Source organism: Falco peregrinus, chromosome 7 (assembly GCF_023634155.1).
Source record: "Falco peregrinus isolate bFalPer1 chromosome 7, bFalPer1.pri, whole genome shotgun sequence".
NCBI classification, from domain to species: domain Eukaryota; kingdom Metazoa; phylum Chordata; class Aves; order Falconiformes; family Falconidae; genus Falco; species Falco peregrinus.
The window spans coordinates 2,508,492-2,522,232 of record NC_073727.1 but is presented as its reverse complement, the minus strand read 5'-3'; positions in this window follow the sequence as shown (position 1 = coordinate 2,522,232).

Genomic DNA, 13,741 nt, shown 5'->3' with positions numbered 1-13,741 from the left:
TTTGGACCAGACCAGATCCCCAACGCACTGACGGCACCACTAGCAGATATTATCTTCCATTACATCGACTTTCAACGACACTGTCATGAACCAGATTGGACAGCGTCTCGATTTCTACAGTTATGTTGCTATGAACATGGACCATCTTGTCGACCGTGGATCAAGATTCACTGTGAACTCTGTGATCACGATCGCTGGCCAGTTGTAAGACTAAGGGACAGATGGGGTCATTGGATGTGTTCTGAGTGTAATAATCAAATATTAAGGTTTAATCATATACAGTGGGCTGAATGTTTTATGGGAAAACCTCTTTTGGAATTGGAGGGAGTTATAGGGTTAGGTTCTGAGATTTTGCCAAACTTAGTTTTTGCAAATTTTTTATCATTGATTGAAAGCCTAGAAGTACGGGCTATTGCACGGTTGTTGTTTCAATATATTGTATTAGCAAGCAGAATTTATATTATTAACAAGAACATTATTGTAGGATTAGAGTGTGGACAATCAGTTGCAGTGCCTTGGTCGTGGACAGTACGACCAGAAGAATGGCTGGTTGTAAAACGACAATGGAAAAAGAAAAAGAGAAACAAGCATTGACAGTAATATGGATAATGATGTTCATACCTGGACCTTGGCCTATTGAAGGTAGCTCTTATCCCCCTTTTCTACCAAAGGTAAATGTTTGGGTCACGTTGGTGAACTTGACTGGACAGGATACTCTGTGTCTTGCTATGGCCGCTCCGGATCAGCCTTTTTCCACATGTCTTGTGGGCTTACCATTAGACGAATGGCCTATACCTAGGGACCTTCAAAGTCTTTTTCCGCCCAAAAACGTATCAAAAAATGTGACAGGCAATTGGGATGTATGGATACCCCATCTCCACAGGAAATTGAACTCCTTGGTTCAGTAAAAATGGATTTTTGCATAAAATTTAACTACACGGGAAAGAATCGATCTAGGGCATGGGACGTTTCCCCTATTCATCCTGTTTTTAGAAATGCAAGTATCTGGTGTAATTACACTGCTAATAACTTGTCTAAATCTAGCAATGCTCCGCTCTCATTACCTGCTGGAGTATTTTTTATTTGTGGTGATCGAGCATGGCCTGTCATTCCTTCTCATATAAAAGGAGGTCCGTGTAGCTTAGGGCGACTTTCCGTCCTGACTCCTAACACATCTATGATTTTACAACATCACTACTCTCGAAGGGCAAAGCGCGGCGTTCATGCATTTGCCTCCGATTGTGATGATAACATGCAGTTTTGGTCCTTTGGCCAACGCTTTATTGCATCTCTTCTGTTGCCTGGAGCTGCTACAGGAAAGGCTCTAGCAACACTAGATAAGCTTGGCTGTTGGCTTGCCAAACAAACGAATGCCACAAGCAGTGCCCTGTCTGGTCTTTTATGAGATGTTGATAGTGTTCACCATGCGACATTACAAAATAGAGCTGCAATAGATTTTTTGCTTCTGGCACAAGGTCATGGTTGTGAAGAGTTTGAAGGGACGTGTTGCATGAACCTTTCAGATCATTCGGAATCAATTCATGCTAGCATCCAAAGATTGAAGGATGGAGTTTCTCATCTTCAACAAAGTGATACTTGGGATTGGTTAGATAAACTGTTTAGTGGTTGGGGCATTTCAGGATGGTTAAGAAGTTTAGTGAAGATGATTATATATGCTTTAGTTGCTTTTTTGTTTGTTTTATTACTTATACCTTGTCTTTTACAATGCTTACAAAAATTAATAACTCATTCGATTTCAGGGGTTCTTTTTGTGCAACAGGAAGGGGGAGATGTAGGACAAGGCCTCAAGGACAAGAGTCCAAGTACTGATAGCCTGATGAATAGAGACTTGTTAGAACTTGTAGGGCACAAGCCCTGGGAGCAAAGGAACAAGCTAACTGCAGACCCCTGAGCCGTCACAGCTGAGGAGGCAACCAGACGGACAGAGAAACAAGTAGCCAGATAAGGGAACGGATGGCGCCGATATGTAATCAAGAAAGCCGCGTAGAAAGAAACTCCCTAACCTTGGAATAGAAATTATTGCTAGGTCAAGATAAACTAGTAAGTTCCTATTGTTCTAACGGTGTGCCTTAAATATCAACCAATCAGTGTTTTTTACGCTTAAGATTTAACCAATCAGTGTGTAATATGTAGGAGGTAGAAACGTATATAATTGTAAGAAAATCACTAATAAAGGGACAACTTGCTTGCATCAAGCTGCGTCCCGTCTCTTCATTCGCCGCAGTTGGAGGCAAAGCTGGAGGTGCCTACAAGAGAAATGTTGCAGTTGGGAGGTGGCAAGGGACAACCTGGAGCGGGAAGCGACTGTTGGCCAGACTGCTCCCTTAGCTGTCCAGAGGAGCTCCCTTGGGCTGGTTTGCATCGGCCACATTGCGCAGAGTCATCTGCGCCCCTGCAAAATAGACCGGCTGCGGCTCTGACATCGAGACAATGAAGTAGGGCCCCGGCAAAGCCCCTCTGACCCGCTCTGTCTTTTTGTAGCTATTTTGTGGGCCTTTTGTTTGCTCAAGCAGATGCCTAGTGCATTTGAGAACCACCTTGCCACTTCCCCTTCCTATGTATCAGCCTGGGGGGGCTGGAGGCATAAGCCACACGCAGCCCGGCTCTGCTGCCGGGCAGAGGCACAGCAGCGACGTGGCCTCCTCAGAGACTGCCCTCCTACAGCAGAAGACAGGCTGTCACCGTGGCTGCGGGGCTGACATACCTCTCCCGTTGCAGACTCCACCACTGTATCTCCCCCAGCTTTTTCGAGGACACTGAGCAGAGAGGGGCATGTCTGCAGCAAGGCTTCTGCCCAGTGCTCGGTATCCTCTGTGTCTGCACAAACACTTGGCTCTTCCAAATGCAGCAAAAAGAAAAAGCCCTTGCAGCCAGGTGACTTCTTGGAGGTAAAACCCAGCTCCAGCAAAACCCACCGGCAGCCCTCCAGCGCTTCTGTTTCTACCCCCCCGTGCCCGGCCTGCAGGCCTCAGCTCACCTTGCTGAGCAAAGTGTTTGTGCCCCAAGAGGCAGGGGCAGAGGCCATGAGACAAGCGGGTCTGAGAGGACCACACAGGATGCCCAGCCCCGCCAGAAAGGATGCTGCAGGTTCTGGCATCCCAAGCATCCCAGCCTGTGACACCCCTCAGTCCCACTGCCTCTTACCTCCAGATCTCTGCCTGGTGGCCAGCGACTCCTCGGCTGCTGGGCAGGGGGGGCCACTTGTCTCCTCCCCAAAGATTTCGCCACAGTTCTCCACCAGAAACTGCACCAGCACCTTCACCTGCACGCATCAAAGCCCTGTTGTCAAGCCAGCTGCTGGAAATGGACCAAGCAGCCTTTGCCACTCCTGCGCCTTGCCTGTGCGCAGAAGGCGGTGGCTGTGGGGCTGCTCTTGCAGGCAGCCACCCCAGCAGCATCTGCCCAACGGAGGAGGAATCCAGAGATCCCACCTCAGAGGGACCGCCAAGGCTGCAGCTCACTACAGCGCCAGTACCTTCTCAGTGACCTTCAGCATGGCCTCCAGCGAAAGGAGGCCCTCATCAAGTGGGCCCAGCAGGCTGGGCCCAACACAGACAGCCAGGTTGCTGCAGCTCATCTTGCTACTGGCTTCATTGCGGCCGATGTGCTGTAGGAGAGCCAGCAGCCGCTTCAGAAGGAGCAGATTGGCCACAGGCAACTTCTCGGCCACCCTGAGGGAAGAGGAGCACAAGGTAGACAAGGCGCATGCTGCCCACAGCCATCCCTCAGCCTTGCCCAAGGTGGGCGGGAGCCAGTGGTCACGTTGCGTAGCCTTGCAGGTGCTCTCAGCCAGCGGTCAGGGCTCCTGCTTGCTCAACAGGCAGGCTGCTGCCCACACTCACGCTTTCAGCTCTTCCATCTTCTCCTCCCTGCTGGTCTTCTGCATGGCTCCCATCCAGTCCTCGTACATGCTGTTCACAAGGAGCCTGCCAGGAATGTTTCGCAGGAAGTCCTGCAAGACCAAGGGCTCCAGGTGAGCCTTTGAATGCTCCAGGCCGGCCAGGAGCTCCTCCAGCTGCAGCTCAGGAGCACTCACCTTCAGGATGACAGCGAGCAGCAGTGCAGGCTGGCTGGCCAGGTCGACATCTCTGCCACGGTCCAGAGCCTCCCGCAGCTCCCGAACTGCTGTCCCGCTGGCAGACAGGCGAAATATCCCCACTGTTGATGGTCCTTCCTGCCAAAGGGCAGACAGCAGCTCCTGCAGGTGAGGTGGGAGGACAGTTGCTTGGCTGAGGAGCTGCTTTCCAGCAGCGGTGGCCAGAGCACTGCCCCAGGGCTGGCTCCTTGCTGTGGGTGCAGAGCCCAGTCCCCTGTCCCTGGAGCCCCGGGACACCCACCACCTCTACGGAAAATGCGGAGGGAGGGCTGGGCAAGCCCTGTGCAGGCTGGCTTACCTGCATGGGCTGGGGCAGCGCGCCATCCTCCCCACCGAGGGCTGCCAGGGGCTGCCCAAAGAGCGCCTTGCCACAGCTGGAGCCCGCCTGCCCTGGTGCCTGGGCAACGGCCGCGCTCTGCCGCAGAGCTAAGGGCCAGGGCAGCCCCCTCCTGCTGCTGCTGCTGCTGCTGCTACTGCTCCCTCCTGCCGCAAAGCAAAAGAGAGCCAGAGCCCATCAGTGGAGACTGCCAGGCCAGCGGTCCTGGAGCCTGCCCGGCCTGCCGCCCAGTGCTGAGCAGTGCGGCAGGATGGGCAGGGAGCCAGCAGCTGCAGCCGTGGCTCCGGTTCAGTGGCTGGGAAGCTCCCGAGAGCCAGCGTGCCACCAGGGCAGCAGCAGAGGCTTCGTGTCCCCCCAGAGCCAGATCCGGCAGCCGCTGCCCAGTGGGTGTCCTTGCTCATCCAGGCGATGTCCTCCCTCGGGCTGCCCAACCTGCACGGTGACGCTCCAGGGACAAGTGAACACAGATCAGCTGCTTGCAGGAGGTGGCCTTTTGTTCCAAAACTCACCTGGTGAGCGGCAAAGTCCCTCTCCGTTGCTCGATTCGGCCGCGGGAGGCCCTTGCTTGGCATCAGTCTGCAAGAAGGCGGCAGCGCTTAGCACCAGTGCCACCGGCGAGGCCATGCCAGTGTTCCTAGTGGCTCCCCGACCCCCTCCACTGCCCAAGAGGCACCGTGGGATGCTCTCTCCCTCCCCCCGGCACAAGCTCCCCCGCCTCGCTCCACATCCCTGGCACCCCGGCACAGCCAGAGGCGGGTGAAAGGCAGCCATCCTCACCCTTGCCTGCCGCTCCACCAGCCTCTCCAGGCTCCTGGCGCTGAACGTCCTCCACTGGGCAAGAGAGAAGGAGGGGAAGAAGATGAGCGGCGATGCCTCAGCTGCTCGGCTGGAGGACCACTGCTCGGGGACAGAGCCCGGAGCAGAGAGACACTCACGGCACAGCGGCGGCTTAGCTCCTTCTCCAGGAGTCTGAGTGACGGCACATGGGTGACTCGAGGTCTCTTGTGCCCTTCTGGTGTCCTGTGGAGCGGGAAGGCACAGGGAAAGAGCTGGGTGAGCCCCAGGCCGCCTCTTCTCCCTTGTCTGGAGAGCTGGGGAGCTGTGTTCCCCCGGCCAGCTGGGAGCATCCCCCCGGCTTACCCAAGCAGCGTGTCCACCCACTGCTCCTTCAGGGCCCAGGAGCTGCAGAAAGAGAGGAGACACAGTGTCAGGCCCCGCAGCCCCCAGCCCGTGGGCAGAGGTGGGTGCCTGCACACCCCTACCCCGTGGGGAAGGGCACAGGGGCAGGATGGAGCCCCGCGGGGCGGGGCAGAGGTGCTGCCCAAGCCCTGGCTCCCTCTGTCCTGCCACCCTGCCCACACAGATGCTTTTGCCCTTCCCTTCTGGGGACCAAAAGGTGGCCAGGGGATGCAGGAGGTGGCAATGCCCCCATCCCTCCCTGCCGGCGTGCTGCCTGTCCCCTGGCCAGGCTCTGCACGGGGGGCAGAGGCCACTCACAGGGTGGCGTGGGCACAGCTGGGAACCTCTCCTGCCCGGCCATGGGACGTGGCACCACGACTCACCCAAAGTCGGCAACGCAGGAGCCAGTGGGCCAGGCGAGGATGAGGGAGGTCCTGCCCTCATGGCTGCCTTCCTCTTCTTGGTGTCCCGCTGCCCTTTCTGGGCTGCTGAGCACCCACAGCTCGTGCAGGGCCACGCGGAGCTGTGGGCGCAGGGTGGTGCCACGTCTGCGGAGGGGAGACGTGGGCAGTGAGGTGGAGGTGGCCTCCTTGGGGTCCCCACAGGCAGAGCCCTGTCCCCCACCTGCCCTTGGGACGGGCACCGGTGCCTCCAGCACCGAGGTGCCGGGGCCCGGGGTGGGTGCCAGGGTGTCCCTGTCCTGGTCGCCAGGCAAGGGCTGGGGGAAAAGCAGGTGGGCTCTGAGGGTCTTACTGCAACTTGGCCACCACCAGTTCCTCCGGGAGGAGGAGAAGGCGCCTCTCACTCCTCTTGCGGCCCTGGGTCAGCCGCACGTCCGCGCTCAGCGCTGCCTCGTCGTCGCTGAGAGCCTCCCTGCAGAGCAGAGAAGAGCGGGCATGAGAAAGGCCACTGCTGCGGGGTCCGGCCGTGCCCGCGTGTCCCCAGGCCGCAGGGGGAGCCCACCTGGAGCCACTGCAGCAATTGGCCTGGGCCATCCTGCCCGGGACAGCAGCACCCTCGCCGTGCACAGAGGATGTGGCCCAGCCGGCGATAGCGAGGATGGGAAATAGGGCGCTGGTGCCAGGACAGCGCTGTTTGGCCAAACCCTGCCTCGTCCCAGCGCCACTCCGTGCCAGCACAGCTCCCTCCTGCCGCCTCTGGTGGCTGCTGGCTCCAACTGACCAACACTCCGTCCCCAACAACCAACACAGAGAACAACGCTCTGTCCCCAGCAACCAACACAAAGACCAACAATCCGTCCATAACAACCAACACAGAGACCAAAGCTCCACCCCCAATGGAAAGTGGGCGGAGCCTGGGGGGGCTGCTGCCTTCTCGCTCCGGACCTGTTGCAGTCTGCACTCATTTTCCCATGCAGATCCCCTGAGGAATCCTCCGTTAGTGACGCTTGGCTCTGACAGGCGTCCTGCTGCACGGGGCAGCGGTTCGGAGCCAAAGAATTGATTTTGGAAGCATGTTTTGTACATGACTTAGAAAACGGAAGAGAAGAGGAATATTGCAGCAGTGAACCGTGGGGTGGACAAGTATGCCCTGCCCTGTAGTTTTAAGCATTACACTTTGCCGTCCATTGTTTCAAACTGCTTTCCTTCCCATAATTATCTTCGAAAGAGAAAGCTGATCCAAAGAGTTTTCTCTTTTTTTTTTTTTCTTTTTGTGTTTTCTTTTGTTTGTTTTTCAGAGTGGCTCATTGATTTCCATTTTTACTCGTAAAGGTGAATAACCAAAAGAAAAAACCCACGGCCCTATGTTACCTAGAGTTTAAAATAGAGAGAACGCACAGGCGTGCCGTAGCACGCTTCATCTGTGGACATCCAAGTGTCTCACAGAGGTCATAGTGGGCATTTTGAAGAAGAGGAAACAGAGGTGCTGAGAGGGAAAGTGTCTCAGCAGGTCAGTGGGGAAGCGGGGCAAGTGTCTGCCGAGCCTGCCCCGGAGGTGGGGGTGAGGGAGCGGAGGAGAACAAAGCCGTGCTCATCTACCCAGGACAGCCCAGGTCCCCAGTGCAGTGACACTGCTGCGGGAGCCGCAACTCACGGCACAAGCCGTGGAGCCAGCAAAGCCTGGTTTCCTCCGGTGTTGCGGCTAAAGGCTAGTCCCAGGGACGCCTGATGTTGGCCTTTGATGGTGCAATCACGGGGTGCCGCTGTGGCCTTCCCCTCACCGAGGGCATCGGTGGAGTCTGGCTCCTCACCTTTGTTGTCTGTTTTCCCAAAACCTTTGGGTACTGGGGAGCTGTGAAGCCTTTCTGTCAGGTGTGATGACTGTGACCCAGCAGGGCCAAGGCAATATCCTTGTGCGCACCCCCGTGCAGGCACACACAGGCATTGCAACACAGGGGGCACCTTCTCCCATGGAACTGTGCAATCACTCAACATTCTAATATTATTTTGCCCTTTTTTTCTCTAGAACAGAATTCTGAAAGGGGATAAAGGCTGGTACCGCAACGCGATTCGTGGTGTTGACTCAGCAGTTGCTATTGTTTGACCTTACGGGAAAGCACTTCCCAAGGACACACACAGAATTAGACTTCCAGTTCTGTAGCTGTGGCTTCTTTGAGCCCCGAGAGACTCACCATGAAGGGAGACTCATCCAGGTTATTCATCTGATGAGCAGCTTGAGTGAGAAGGCTGGGGGTTATGCCTGCAGCCACGGCGCCTTGGCTCATGGTGCTGTCCTATCTCGTTCCCCAGAGAGGGAGGTGAAATGAGAATTTTGGTGCAGAATGTTGAGGGAGCAATTTTCCAGCTTTCTTGATTTGCCAGTCTTGAAAAGGCTTTGGGGAGCTGCTCGGCCTCCTTGATGGCAAATTGAAGCCCACGGGTAAGAGGCTGGTTTTCTTAGCTTTAACGGACTTTGGATGCCCCCGGTCTGCCGGCCAAAAATGGAAGACCACTGCTCTGACGGACCCCCCTGGCATTTCAGGAGAGCTTCTGGTGGCTCGGGAGGAAGTGGCTCTGGTGGCTCTCGTCCTCTTTCTCTCTGAGGACTAGGAGACAGCCGCTCCACACGTGTCTAGAGTTCTGTGGCGTGGTGTGGCCATGAGTTAGTTGAAGACCTCAGACTGCTTTTTGTAAGGGGATTTGCCTCTGAGAAGTAGACAGGCTTTGGGAGGTTGTCCCACTCTAGTCATATGGTAGGAAGCAGCAGAGTCAACGGGACCAGGACCCAAGGTCCCGGCTCTGTCTGTAGCAGAGCAGCCATGCTGCGGCTGTGCAACCTGTTTGAGCAGATGTTGGACCAGATGATCTCCATGGGTCCCTTCCGGTGGCAGCCTTCTGTGTGATATTGTGATGTGGTTTCACACCTAAAGCACCTCAAGGCAGCCCTAATGCCCACTGGGCAGGGCGCTGGGAGAAGGGGCCGTCCCAAACTCCTCCCCGCGGATTCATGCCCAAACAAGAGGTCCCCACAGCAGAAACTCCCATGGCAGGCACAGGCGGAAGAGAGAAAAGAACATTTTATTGGAAACAACAGTTGCGGAGGCCCAACAGGCAGAGCGGTTCAGCTGCTGGAAATGAATCTCCACCTGCAAAGAGAGAGTCAGAAAGCTCTGCTAAGTCCCTGAGGGCAGGAAGAGGCAGGACTCTGCTCCCCGTTCTGTGGGGAACAGCATTCAGCAGGAACCCTTTGTGGCCCAGAAGAGAGAGCCGTTGCTGCCATCGGCTAGGGGTTGTCTGTGGCGCCTTGTCCCCATGGGGAATGCCCCTAGAGACCTGCGTGGGAGCAGAGATGCGTAGTGCCCCTGTGCCACGCAGCAGGGCTCCCTGGGGAGCCCCTGGGCTGCCACCACGGAGCTCGTTCCAAACCCTGCCCAGCACCATCCCTCGCCCACCCTTGCCAGCGAGTTGCACTGACGCAGAGCAGTGCTGAGAGCTGAGAAAGATGGGCAGCAGCGCCTGGTACACACCTGGACCTCCTGATCTTCCGCACCTTCGTGCGTCTTTTGGCTGGTCCAGCCCGCAGAAGTTTTTCTATCTTCGTCCTCCTCTTTTCCGTGCAGCTTTTAGTGTCCTCTCCCCAGGCCTCTCTTCTCCTTAGCCTTCTGCCTTCCTTGCTCTGGAGAGAGCCTGCAGACCTTTCCATCCCACAGTGGTATTAGTTAGGGGGAAAGCCACCCTCCAGCGGAGTACCCTCTGATTTGACCCAAAGCGAGCCCATTTTACCTTCTGTCCTCTGAAAGGCTGGCCAGCTTGACTGGACACCCCAGGGGGCCTGCTGCACTCTTGATGGTGGTTGGAGGCAAAGCTGGAGGTGCCTACAAGAGAAATGTTGCAGTTGGGAGGTGGCACGGGACAACCTGGAGCGGGAAGCGACTGTTAGCCAGAGTGCCCCCTTAGCTGTCCAGAGGAGCTCCCTTGGGCTGGTTTGCATCGGCCACATTGCGCAGAGTCATCTGCACCCCTGCAAAATAGACCGGCTGAGGCTCTGACATCGAGACAATGAAGTAGGGCCCCGGCAAAGCCCCTCTGACCCCCTCTGTCTTTTTGTAGCTATTTTGTGGGCCTTTTGTTTGCTCAAGCAGATGCCTAGTGCATTTGAGAACCACCTTGCCACTTCCCCTTCCTATGTATCAGCCTGGGGGGGCTGGAGGCATAAGCCACACGCAGCCCGGCTCTGCTGCCGGGCAGAGGCACAGCAGCGACGTGGCCTCCTCAGAGACTGCCCTCCTACAGCAGAAGACAGGCTGTCACCGTGGCTGCGGGGCTGACATACCTCTCCCGTTGCAGACTCCACCACTGTATCTCCCCCAGCTTTTTCGTGGACACTGAGCAGAGAGGGGCATGTCTGCAGCAAGGCTTCTGCCCAGTGCTCGGTATCCTCTGTGTCTGCACAAACACTTGGCTCTTCCAAATGCAGCTCTAGAAAGAAAAAGCCCTTGCAGCCAGGTGACTTCTTGGAGGTAAAACCCAGCTCCAGCAAAACCCACCGGCAGCCCTCCAGCGCTTCTGTTTCTACCCCCCCGTGCCCGGCCTGCAGGCCTCAGCTCACCTTGCTGAGCAAAGTGTTTGTGCCCCAAGAGGCAGGGGCAGAGGCCATGAGACAAGCGGGTCTGAGAGGACCACACAGGATGCCCAGCCCCGCCAGAAAGGATGCTGCAGGTTCTGGCATCCCAAGCATCCCAGCCTGTGACACCCCTCAGTCCCACTGCCTCTTACCTCCAGATCTCTGCCTGGTGGCCAGCGACTCCTCGGCTGCTGGGCAGGGGGGGCCACTTGTCTCCTCCCCAAAGATTTCGCCATAGTTCTCCACCAGAAACTGCACCAGCACCTTCACCTGCACGCATCAAAGCCCTGTTGTCAAGCCAGCTGCTGGAAATGGACCAAGCAGCCTTTGCCACTCCTGCGCCTTGCCTGTGCGCAGAAGGCGGTGGCTGTGGGGCTGCTCTTGCAGGCAGCCACCCCAGCAGCATCTGCCCAACGGAGGAGGAATCCAGAGATCCCACCTCAGAGGGACCGCCAAGGCTGCAGCTCACTACAGCGCCAGTACCTTCTCAGTGACCTTCAGCATGGCCTCCAGCGAAAGGAGGCCCTCATCAAGTGGGCCCAGCAGGCTGGGCCCAACACAGACAGCCAGGTTGCTGCAGCTCATCTTGCTACTGGCTTCATTGCGGCCGATGTGCTGTAGGAGAGCCAGCAGCCGCTTCAGAAGGAGCAGATTGGCCACAGGCAACTTCTCGGCCACCCTGAGGGAAGAGGAGCACAAGGTAGACAAGGCGCATGCTGCCCACAGCCATCCCTCAGCCTTGCCCAAGGTGGGCGGGAGCCAGTGGTCACGTTGCGTAGCCTTGCAGGTGCTCTCAGCCAGCGGTCAGGGCTCCTGCTTGCTCAACAGGCAGGCTGCTGCCCACACTCACGCTTTCAGCTCTTCCATCTTCTCCTCCCTGCTGGTCTTCTGCATGGCTCCCATCCAGTCCTCGTACATGCTGTTCACAAGGAGCCTGCCAGGAATGTTTCGCAGGAAGTCCTGCAAGACCAAGGGCTCCAGGTGAGCCTTTGAATGCTCCAGGCCGGCCAGGAGCTCCTCCAGCTGCAGCTCAGGAGCACTCACCTTCAGGATGACAGCGAGCAGCAGCGCAGGCTGGCTGGCCAGGTCGACATCTCTGCCACGGTCCAGAGCCTCCCGCAGCTCCCGAACTGCTGTCCCGCTGGCAGACAGGCGAAATATCCCCACTGTTGATGGTGGTTGGATGTAGGACAAGGCCTCAAGGACAAGAGTCCAAGTACTGATAGCCTGATGAATAGAGACTTGTTAGAACTTGTAGGGCACAAGCCCTGGGAACAAAGGAACAAGCTAACTGCAGACCCCTGAGCCGTCACAGCTGAGGAGGCAACCAGACGGACAGAGAAACAAGTAGCCAGATAAGGGAACGGATGGCGCCGATATGTAATCAAGAAAGCCGCGTAGAAAGAAACTCCCTAACCTTGGAATAGAAATTATTGCTATGTCAAGATAAACTAGTAAGTTCCTATTGTTCTAACGGTGTGCCTTAAATATCAACCAATCAGTGTTTTTTACGCTTAAGATTTAACCAATCAGTGTGTAATATGTAGGAGGTAGAAACGTATATAATTGTAAGAAAATCACTAATAAAGGGACAACTTGCTTGCATCAAGCTGCGTCCCGTCTCTTCATTCGCCACAAATTGGTGATCCCGACGTGATCCGGTGAAGGATCTGACGTGGAGGGACTCTCGAATCGCCTAACTGAGCGACATGCAGCGAGTCCCACAGAACTTTGAATGATCCGCTGAAAGGAAGCGGGAGCCGGCCGCCCATAAATCCCTCCGGAGTTGAGAGGTGGGCTGTGGGAAATCCGTAATGGGGAATCAGGCTTCGTCCCCAGAAAGAGACGTATATGAGCTTATGAAAGGTCTCCTTAGCAAACATAAGAAAAGTGTTTCTGGGCATGACCTTAAAGCAATGCTTAAGTGGGTGCAAGTAAATATGCCTGCAGTGACTGCAACTACAATTTTCACGCAGGAACTTTGGGACGATACAGGGGTGAAATTGTGGGATTCTGCGACAAAAGGCAATACTGAGTCCCACCGTCTGCTCTCTTCATGGAGAGTTATTTTTGAGACTCTGAAAGCACAAAAAGAAAAGGCAGAGGAAGGAGAGGAGGAGGAGTCGCAAGCTCCTATAGCCCTGTCCTTATCAGCCTCTAAATCACAGTGCTCTAAACTCCTGGGTGTTAATGCAGTGGAGTATCCGCCAGAAGACGACCCCTTTGACCCGGGACCAGTAGACCCTGAACAAGAACCTGATTTATACCTTCCTAATCTGTGTGATGTGTGGGCAAAAATAAAGAAACAAGCCTTAAAGGAGGGGGATTTAGAAATGGCTAAAACTATAGTTGCTCCGGTCTTGTATTCTCAGGGTCGGGCAGGGGGAGCACGATGGGAGGCTCTTTCTTTCTCGGTTGTTAAAGAACTGCGCTGCATGGTTACGGAACATGGTATTTCTTCTCCCTATTTTATAAGTCTGTTATCTTCTGTGTTTGATACTTATGTCATGACTCCTCATGATTTGAAATCTTTAGCACGATTGCTACTAACCCCGACTCAGTACACGTTATGGGAGTCGCATTGGAGAGGGGGACTGCAAGCACTCCTGCTCACGTATGTTAATCATAATGATGCTGCATTAGCTGCATTACCAATAGAACATCTTACGGGCACCGGTGCACATACTGATCCTGTAGCGCAGGCTCAAAACTGCCCCCGTGCGGCGCTCGAGGCAATTAGAGAAGAGGCGAAAAAGGCTTTTTTCCAGGTTCCTGACGTACAAAAGCCGCAAAAAGCTTTTACTAACATCACTCAGGAGTCTCGAGAACCTTATATGCAGTTTATTGATAGACTAAAACAGGCTTTGGAACGTCAAGTAGATAATGCGGAAGCTCGGGATATATTGTTAAGAAAACTAGCTGTTGAAAATGCTAATGTTGATTGTAAAAGGCCACTGAAGTCTCTTCCCAACCCGAACCCCACTTTGGTGGAAATGGTGGAAGCATGTAACCGAATCGGTACGGTTGACCATAAGTTTGAAGCTATGGCTGCTGCTTCTGCAGCGATGCGTGGTGTGGGGAAT